The sequence below is a fragment of the Mandrillus leucophaeus genome, unplaced genomic scaffold (assembly GCF_000951045.1).
Source record: "Mandrillus leucophaeus isolate KB7577 unplaced genomic scaffold, Mleu.le_1.0 Scaffold82, whole genome shotgun sequence".
NCBI classification, from domain to species: domain Eukaryota; kingdom Metazoa; phylum Chordata; class Mammalia; order Primates; family Cercopithecidae; genus Mandrillus; species Mandrillus leucophaeus.
Genome location: NW_012108919.1, coordinates 1065838 through 1076001, shown reverse-complemented (window position 1 = coordinate 1076001; position 10164 = coordinate 1065838). Strand labels below are relative to the sequence as shown.

The 10164-nt window shown below is 47.2% G+C and overlaps 1 long non-coding RNA gene across 1 annotated transcript; it reads right to left on the bottom strand.

Moving 5' to 3' along the window:
- Nucleotides 1-2880: 2880 nt before the first annotated feature.
- LOC105530390 lies at nucleotides 2881-4179 on the bottom strand. Its single transcript, XR_001004643.1, has 2 exons — nucleotides 3728-4179; nucleotides 2881-3016 (listed from the first exon to the last, which is right to left on the bottom strand). It is a non-coding gene; the product is annotated as an uncharacterized LOC105530390 (long non-coding RNA).
- Nucleotides 4180-10164: the final 5985 nt, after the last annotated feature.

The window sequence follows — 10164 nt, the reverse complement described above, 5'->3', positions numbered from 1 at the left end:
CTCTCATGGGTCTCTCTTATAAGGGCACCAATTCCATTTGTGAGGGCCCCACCCTCATGGCCTCATCGCCTCCCAAGGCCTGACCTCCTGATACCATCACCTTGGAGGTGAGGATTGTGACCTGTGCATTTTGGGGGAACACAAACATTCAGATCATGACCGGTGGTGTGGAACTGGGGTTCCTAGATTCAGGACAGCAAGGAGGCTCAGCAAGGCCTGAACTGAAATTGGCTTTCTTTTGATACCTGGATACCTCTAAGTCTTTTGGCTCTGACTTAGTCAGGACTATCCAAGGAAATCCACCACACAGGAAGCCCTGGACTTCATCCTACTGATAAGAAGTGAATACTTTTTAAAGTTTTCCTTCTGATGATGAAGGTCCTTCAAAGCCCGTGACATTCTCCCAGCTCCCTACCAGCCTGGACTGTCTCACTTTTTATGCAAAAGGAAACTTCTGGCTCCCTTCTCAAAAGTAAGTTCTACCTGGACACAACAAGACACTGAAGCAGGGCCTCACTCTCACCACAGCAACACCATGAAAGCTGCCCGGGATGGCAGGTCCCATGTGTACATAACCATGACCATGTTGGCCACAAGCACCATGAGTATGGTGTGGGTCACCCTCTTCCCTGTCTCCCTGCTGGACACCCACCCACCCTTTAGTGCCTGCAGAGAAGTTCCCCCAGGAGTCCGGGCCTGGGTCCCCGTGGCCCTGGAGGGTTTGTGGCGACCCCAACACAAGCTCTCTGCGACTGCACACACAGGTGTGTAGCCCACGCAGCCGTTCTGAGAGCTCTTGGACTGGGGCTCATCCATCACTGCACCTGTGACACTGGGCATTCTGCCCTGTAAACAGGAGACATAGGTTTAATAAGCATTGATTTCATTTAACAAGTTTGTATTGAGTAATCTCTGTGTACCTCAGTCCTAGGAATATGGCTGAAAAATGGTAAAAAAGCATCCAGACACTTGTAAATTGACATTTGAATCTCATTTGCATTCTAATCAGTAAGTAAATTAATAAGCAAGCAAACAATTTCAAATACATTATGAAGAAAAACCAACAACATGATAGATGGGGATGGAGGGGGTGGGTGAGAGCTGTTTTTGATGGAATATTTGGGGGTATGTTTCTCAGAGTCTGAGTGAGATGTGTGCAGAGAGAAGGAGCCAGTCAAGTGGGAGATAAGAAAGGGTTTTCCTGCAGAGGGGGCGCTAGAAACTCTGAGACAGTATTAGCTTGGGGTGTTCCAGAAACAGAAAGGATGTCAGTGTCCCTTGAGAGCTCAGTTGGGGAGTGAAGAGAGAGAGAGAGATGAGTTTGTAGACAGAAAGCTTCACCCCTGCCTTCTCAGAGGTGCAGGGGAGATCTTGAGGGTCCAGAAAGAAGCGTGGGGCTTACTTGAAGAAAATGGGAAGCTGTGGAGGGTGATAAATGGGAGGGATATAATTTTTTTAGCTTTTGCAAAGGACATGCTGGATGCAATGTATTAGGAGAGAAGAAGTTGACATGGATGGACATTTTTTAACTGATGTTAAAATAAAACATTTGATTCCTTTTTCTGTACCTTGATGCATGCAGATGAACATACCCACTGTATTAGTTCATTCTCATATTGATATAAAAAAATACCTGGGACTGGGTAACTGACAAAGAAAAAGGTTTTATTGGCTCACGGTTCCACAGGCTGTGCAGGAAGCATAGCGGCTTCTGCTTCTAGGGAGGCCTCAGGAAACTTACAATCATGGCAGAAGGCGAAGGAGAGGCTGACACGTCTTACGTGGTTGGAGCAGGAGGAAGAGAGAGCAATGGGGGAGGTACCACACATTTTTAAACAACCAGATCTCACAAGAACTCACAACAGGGATGACAGCACCGAGGGGGATGGTGTTAAACCACAAGAAACCACCTCCACAAGAACTCACGACAGGGACGACAGCACCCAGCGGGTGGTGTTAGACCGTAAGAAGCCACCCCATGGCCCCGTCACCTCCCACCAGGCCTACCTCCAGCATTGGGGATTACATTTCAACATGAGATTTGGGTGGGGACACAGAGCCCAACCATATCACCTCCACCTGTCTTGAAATGCCAGGGCTCCCTCCCCAGCCCCACCTGAAGGCAAAGTTCTAGAACCACCCTGAGACAATGAGCCAGTCACTTCAAATTGAGCATGAAACGACTCAGCATCCAGAGCAAAGGAAATACATACAGTGCCTAAGTGGGCCTAATGGGCTCTTAGTAATCAAATCTATCATCATCTGTATGCTTTCCATATTATGGTGGGAACACTTTGTAGCCAGCCTAGCTCCCCTCCTGTTCCTGTTAGAATTTTGTTCTTAGAATAAATTTACATCCGTCCCCTGGTGCCAGGGTTCAGGCTGTGTTGCACTTTTCATTATAAGCCATGTTTACCGAAGGTTTACAACTTGGCCGTAAAAACCAGTTGGCACCGAAACTGGAAACTTGGCATGAACAAATTGGCATAAACATTGGCCGGAAGCAGTTTTTCTATCTAAATCTGAGAAAAACAGACTAGGTCATTTTCAAGTTATTTGTGTTATTCATGCATAAATAAAATGAAGCTTGACATCTTCAAACAGTTGTTTGCTTTTGCACTCTTCAAAAATAGATTGGATCCAAGAAAAGTAACATTTGGTAAACAAATACTCCATGACGGACTGTAAAAAAAAAGTAAGGAAAAAAGAGTGGAGTGCAGCACATGAAATAGAAAGGGAAGATGGAAGTGTTTCAAAAGTCACTTGTGTCAGAAAGTAGAGTCAGGAAAGGTATTATTAGGTGATTATGTGGTTTCTAGAGGCAAATTTAGAGATTCCCCTGGACTCTAAATTAATAGTGTAAATAAGCAGAAAACAAGCTTTCAAATAAAATACTTTTTTTTTGAGATCTGAAGCACTCTTCATCTAAACACACAAGGTAACTAAATATATGATGTTCAGGCAGGGAAGATCCAAGTGATTTCTAAATATGTTTTCTAACAGCAGTAGGCTTGGCCTGTAAAACAAACAAACAAAAAGTTTAAAAATTAGGGGAAGAAAAAAATATATATATAAATGATATATTAAAACATGTTGGTTAAAAACAATAGCATCGATGCCTGAAGCCCCTTTCCTCTCATCTATGCATCGAATTAAGTTTAGAAATGCAGTTTGTGGGTTTTGCATTCCAGCAGCCAGTAGCAGCTCTGTAAAGAGGGAAAGTGACGGTGCCGACCGCTCCCCAAAGAATGCCTTTTTGGCAAATTTAAAAGTCAGCCTTGACGTCAAGTGACTCCTGAGAAGGCTCCGCGTTGAGTTCTGTGAAGCGTGGGCGGATCGGACTTTCACTCTCGAAACTCTGTCGGGGGATGACTACAGAGACAGTTTAGGGCAAAATAAAACCAAGCCAATTCAAACAGAAAGTAAAAATAAGTCAGAGAGGAAAGAATGTGGAGGATGGACCAGGCCTGCTGGGGCCTGCGTTCTGTAACAAGCACCGTTTGGGGGAAGGAGTCGTTCCATAGGCTTGCTTTTTATTGATGTTCCTTCCTAACCGTTGTTAGCAGCAGCTAAATCCATATGGTTTTTCTTGGCAAAATGGATCTTGTCCTCTATTTGTAAAGTGTTGTTTCCCCAAACTATAGGCAGAGTAATAGAATTTCATCATCAGAAGTGGAAGGATCTTCCACCTGGGGATTTCACCCGAACGACACCCTTTGGTCCTTACCTGGCTCTTAGGATCAGCATGGTTTGATCACCACGTGGTGATTCAAGCTAACAGTTATCTTGGGACACATCTCAAAACTATTAACTCCCCAGAATGATCCACGGTGTTGATTCTCAGGTGGATGCTCCCGGTGTTTCCTCCTTTGGAGAAAGCTATGAAATCACTTGTTCACCCTAATATCAAGATTGTTCCAGCCGGGCGTGGTGGCTCACACCTGTAATCCCAGCACTTTGGGAGGCTGAGACGGGCAGATTACACGAGGCCAGGAGTTCGAGAGTAGCCTGGGCAACACGGCGAAACCCGGTCTCTACTAAAAATACAAAAATTAGCTGGGCATGGTGGCGCCCGTCTGTAATCCCAGCTACTCAGGAGGCTGTGACCGGAGAATCGCTTGATCCCAGGAGGCAGAGGCTGAAGTGAGCCAAGATCGCCCCAGCCTGGATGACAGAGCAAGACCCCATTTCAAAAACAGAAAAAAAAAAAAAAGATTGTTCCTATTAGCAACTATAGCAATCCCAGGTCATTGAGGATTCCAGCTTGTCAGGTGCTTCCTGGATAGGTTTTTACACCATAGAGAGTTCACTTCCACATTGAGAAGTATGAATAAACACATGCAATGACTCCATTGAGATTATTCTGTAGAGATGAAGAAATTAAAGACCTAGGGCACACTATCGGGGTTTTTGTCTCTGGGAGACAAACAACTCAGCAATTAACAGGCCTCATAGAAACGAGACTGGGAACCCCTTAGCATTTCTGCAGAATTCGCAGTTATTTCTAAGTATATTCCCTCCAGGTGCACAGTTAGTTAATCTCACCAGTCCATAGATTCCTTGAGGGACTAGTTTACATCTTATTTTTGTATTCAGTTCCTAACACAGTGCCTGACACTCTCCAGGGCTTCGGTCAAATACTGATGCCATGATATGGGTAAGTGTTCCTATCTGTAACTAGAGAGAGAGACAGGTGTTCTGGTTTTGTTTTCTTTTAACAGACTGGGGAAGAAAACTGTTTGGAGGCTAAAATAAAATTTGCACCGATCAGCATAAACGAGTGAGTTGTCTGGAATTGCCACCTGGTAGATCTGAAATGCCGTATCTACAGGGAGCAGGTGCCTGGTGAAGAGGGACTGTCTGGACACTGTGATCAGAGAGAACTGATGATTCTACAGCAGTCTGCCCTTCAGCTCAATAGTCTACCACCAATAGGCCTTGGGTTTCGGGGGGTTGATGGGGCAGTCGGATGATTAGTGATGGCAACTGCAGCGGAAGTAAGGCTGGGAAGAAGTGTAGCTGGTAAGAAACTTCCCATCTTTTAGTCTTCAACTTACAACTGGGGGAAAGTATTACATGTTAAATCGAACCCAAAGAAAAGAAAGTTCATCAGAATCTCCAAGCCGAACGGGGTCTGCGACCCGTTCCATTCAGACAGACCAGACAGGCCTGGCGCAGCTTTCTACCCTGCTCCCCAGAGCTGTGCAACGTGTAGTCCTTGGCCCATTCCTGCTGCATAAATGTGCATTCTTTGTATTGGAACCCAGAGTGTAGGAACTAGTGGCTTTGACAGAGAATCAGGCTGGCCCTGCATCCCTGTGAGACATTCCTGTTCTTTTCTTAAGGTTTCTTCGTTGTGACATAGTATCTTGGGAAATGAAACAGAAAGCTAACTGCAGTGTTAATTCTTGGAACTGGCATGAAAATGGAGAGGAGAAGTGACACAGCGAAACAGCTTATGTTTCGGAATCGAAGACCTGGATTCATTTTCTACCTCTGTACTCTCAGGATTTGTGCAAGACTTTGACCAATTACTTAACCCATCTGAGCCCCAAGAATCCTGACCATAAAATGAAGCTACTGCTTCCTACTTCTGGACAATGTATGGATTGGCTGGGCGGGGAGGGGGCAGAAAAAACTGTCCTGGATGTCCTCTTTCTTTTCTGGTGCATGTCTTCCCCACCAGCAAGCTCGGTGGACTGGCCCTCCAAATGTATCCTGACTCCGAGCTGCGTGATTTCTTTTCCTTCCAAGCCACAGCCATCTCCATTCTGGATGGCATCCATGTGCTCCTAACGCTCTCCTGCTTCCTCTCAGACTTCCCTACCATCCCTTCCCCGGGGCATGCGTGGGATCCAACAGTGTGAACCCCATCACCTTATGCCTACTGAAGGCCCTACTTGGCTTCCTAACGCTCTGCAGACAAAAGAACCCATGAACACCCAAGCAGAGCCTGGGCCCTGCCCGGTTCTGGCCTCCCTCACCCCTCCCCTCTGCCCAGGCCCCACCCATCCTGGCCTTACCCCTTCAACCTCCCGGAAACACACCAGACATCCTCTGGCCCCCTCTGGCCCCAGCTTCCCCTGCCCCTAGCCCTTGCCATAGACCTCCCATGCCTGGCGCTCCCAATGTTTACTTCTCAGGTAAAATCTCTCCTCTTTAGAGACGTGAGATTGAGCCTCGATCTTTCAAACCAAAGGAGCCTCCACACCTCTCTCCCCACCAAACGCTTTATCTGTTTCCTTTGTATCACTCACCTGAATTCTGTTTGTATTTGTCAGGGCCCCCAGAGTGAAAGTGCAGGGCCCTACATGAGCCCAGAAGGTGCTTTATCCCGAAAGTCTGGGAGAGAAAAGGTTGTTGGAGAACCGTGAAGCCCACCTGCATGGGAGGTGTGACGGCCGTCAGTGCTTCTCCTGCACCCCGTCCCTGTGCCGCTCCCGGGGCCATGAAGCCACTGGACAACGATGAGACGATTGAGCTCATTATTATAAAATCATCACATTTTTCTACTCTAAACTTATAGTAATATTCCAGTTTAGACAGAATGAAGAGCATCCGGAAAAGCTGAACAATGAGCTCCTAAGATGGGCCGTGATGCCAGCGTATGGCTTGGGTGGTCGCATGGCAAGATGTGCACACAAACAAGCAATAGTGAATTGTGAACACCTCTGGCAAGTGCTCTGGTTGGACTGTATTTTCAGAGCTTGTAAATTTCCTAATTCCTTTTGCATAATAGCATTAATGATGCGAGGAGGCCAGTTACATTTTCAGTCATACTTTATTGCATTTTAGAGGGAAATTATCTATTACGGTTGAATTTGCAAAGTTGGGTATTTCCAAAGGTCATGGGATTTGCGCCCCACAGCAGGAAAGGCACACAGTGGAGCCAACTCTTTACTGCCTCTCTGAAGGGTGACTTGGTCTGTGACTTGGTTTTGGTGGCATCCCCAGGTTCACAGCCTGTCTGCCTCACTTTCCCTTACTGGGTGTGCGGCCTGTGAACAGAGGGTGAAGACACACATGTGGAATCTCAGCCTTGAGACACTCTGCAGCAATGCCGGACAGGATGAGAGAGTTGTGGGCAGGATCAAGTCCAGCTGGGGATGCAGGAATAACTCTCAGGACATGACACAGTTTTCCACATCACAAAATAAAGGAGGAGAAAGCTGGCTTTGGGTGGCACAGTTTCCAAGGGGTCCAATCTGTTAAATGTAGAATGCTTCAGTCTTATTTCCTGGCAAAGTGTCGCACTTGAATTATTGAGTATCTGCTGTGCACCATGTAATGGCCATCTGACCAGGTGTTTCATACATGTCCATGTTAACCCTCCCAGTAGTCTACAAGGTATTATGTTCCCTGAATAGGTTGGAGAACTCTAGCTCAGATCATGAGGCAGCCCACCCAAGAACAGCTGGTGGATGGCAAAGTCAAGACTCAAACCCAAGCCTGTAGTTATCTGTGAAAAAGATGATGGAGGTGGTGAAAAGGATAATGAACATGTATGCACACTGGTTATAAACATGATACATGAACTGGAGAAGCAGCAGTCCTGAGGTGGGCACTATTAAGGTGAAAGGTGGGACTCAGCTCCGGAGGTGGGTACTCGGGCTCTGGACGAGATTGAAGACCTGCTATAACAAGGAAGAGGTGAAAGCAACTCTCCATAAGACACTCCCACCAGCGCCATGTCAGTTTACCACTGCTATGGCAATGCCTGTGAGTTAAACACCCCATTCCATGGCAGCGACTTGATAACCCAAAAGTTACCATTCCTTTTCTAGAAATTTCTGCATAGTTGCCTTTTATTTTTTATTTATTTATGTACGTATTTATTTTTGAGAAGAAGTCTCTCTCTGTCGCCCAGGCTGGAGTGCAGTGGCATGATCTCGGCTCATTGCAAGCTCTGCCTCCCAGGTTCACACGATTCTCCTGCCTCAGCCTCCCGAGTAGCTGGAACTACAGGCGCCCCCCACCATGCCTGGCTAATTTTTTTGTACTTTTAGTAGAGACGGGATTTCACCATGTTAGCCAGGATGGTCTCCGTCTCCTGACCTTGTGATCCGCCTGCCTTGGCCTCCCAAAGTGCTGGGATTACAGGCGTGAGCCACCATGCCTGGCCTCACAGTTGCCTTTTAATATGCTTGTAATTAAGATGAGTAAAAATGGCCGGGCACGGTGGCTCATGCCTGTAATCCCAGCAATCTGGGAGCCCGAAGCAGGTGGATCACTTGAGGCCAGAAGTTCGAGACCAGCCTGACGAACATGGCAAAACCCCATCTCTACTAAAAACACAAAAATTACCTGGGCTTGGCAGCATGTGCCTGTATTTCCAGCTACTCAGGAGGCTGAGGCAGAGGTTGCAGTGAGCTGAGATCGTGCCACTGCACTCCAGACTGAGAGACAGAGTGAGACTGGGTAAAACTATGACTGCAGAACTGTCCTGAGCTGCTCCTCTCAGTGCTCTACCTAGTGGGTAGCCCTGCTCTGTGGGGGCATTGTGGAGACGCAGCAGTGGCACCTCAGTAAAGCTGCTTTCTTCCGCCACCAGCTCACCTGGTATTCTCCCCAGAGCAAAACCAACAACCTTCCCGGGCTAACCCTCAACTGGGGACTTGATACAGTTTGGCCATGTCTTCACCCAAATGTCATCTTGAATTGTAGCTCCCATAATTCCCATGTGTTGTGAGAAGGACCTGTCGGGAGATAATTAAATCATGGGGCCAGTTTCCCCCATAATATTTTTGTCTTAGTAATAAGTCTCATGAGATCTGATGGTTTTATAAGGGGTTCCGCCTTTCTCATGGCTCTCATTCTGTCTTGCCTGCCACCATGTAAAATGTACCTTTTGCTTTCCACCATGATTGTGAGGCCTCCCCAGCCACTGGGAAACTATGAGTCTATTAAACTGTGAAACTGTGAGTCTATTAAACCTCTTTTTCTGTATAAATTACTCAGTCTCGATTATGTCTTTATCAGCAGTGTGGAAATGGCTTCCCTGCCCTGCATCACTACTGTTTTCCCTGTTTTACAGGTAAGGAAACTGGGGCTCACCAAGTCCCAGATCAAGGCATCAGAAAGCAATGGTGTCTGATTAAAGTCCATTGTCCATGCAGCCCCGGGGAGCAGGCATCTCCCACACAACAGTCATGCAGCCCCTGGTGGCAGGCATCTCCCACACCACAGTCCTGTCCCCACAGGTCTGGCACGGTGCCTCAGGACACCTGTAAACACCACGTTTCCTGGAGAAGCCAGTCACGGCCCTCTGGGATGCATGATAAGATTTTGTGTGAGTTAATACTCACAAGAAGAGCCCAAGGATCGCCACCTGGCAAAGCTAAGACAGACGTTCATCTTCCCTCTCATCTGAGCCAGGCAGCCCAGCAGGAGTGAGTAAGTGGAGGGGCATGACTCTGAGTGCTTGGAGAAAGGGGCCAGGCATGCCGCTGGGGGTCTCCACAAGTGAACCGAAAACCTACTCTCCTCATCTCTTTTGTGTTGCTTAGAATTGAGAAGAAATAAAATGTATTTCTTACGGTTATGGAGGCTGAGAAGTCCAAGGTTGCAGGGCCACATCTGTTGAGGGCCTTCTTCTTGGTGGGGCCTCTCTGCAGAGTCCCAGGATGGCACGGTACATCACATGGGGAGGGGCTTGAGAGTGTTAATGTGTTAGCTCTGGTCTCTCTTCCTCTTCTTACACAGCCACCAGTTCCCCACTCACGAAAGCCCATTAATCCATTAGCCCATGAAAGTGTTAATCCACTGGACAGGTGCGGTGGCTCATGCCTGTAATCCCAGCACTTTGGGAGGCCAAGGTGGGCAGATTGCCTGAGATCAGGAGTTCGAGACCAGTCTGGCCAACATGGTGAAACCCCTTGTCTACTAAAAGCACAAACATTAGCTAAGTGTGGTGGTTCACGCCTGTAGTCCCGGCTATTCTGGAGGCTGAGGCAGGATAACTGCTTGAAACTGGAAGGTGGAGATTGCAGTGAGCCAAAATCACACCACTGTACTCCAACCTGGGTGATAGAGCAAGACCCCATCAAAAAGAAAAAAGAGAGAGAGAGAGAGAGAGAGAGAGAAAGAAAGAAAGAAAGAAAGAAAGAAAGAAAGAAAGAAAGAAAGAAAGAAAGAAAGAAAGAAAGGAAGGAAGGAAGGAAGGAA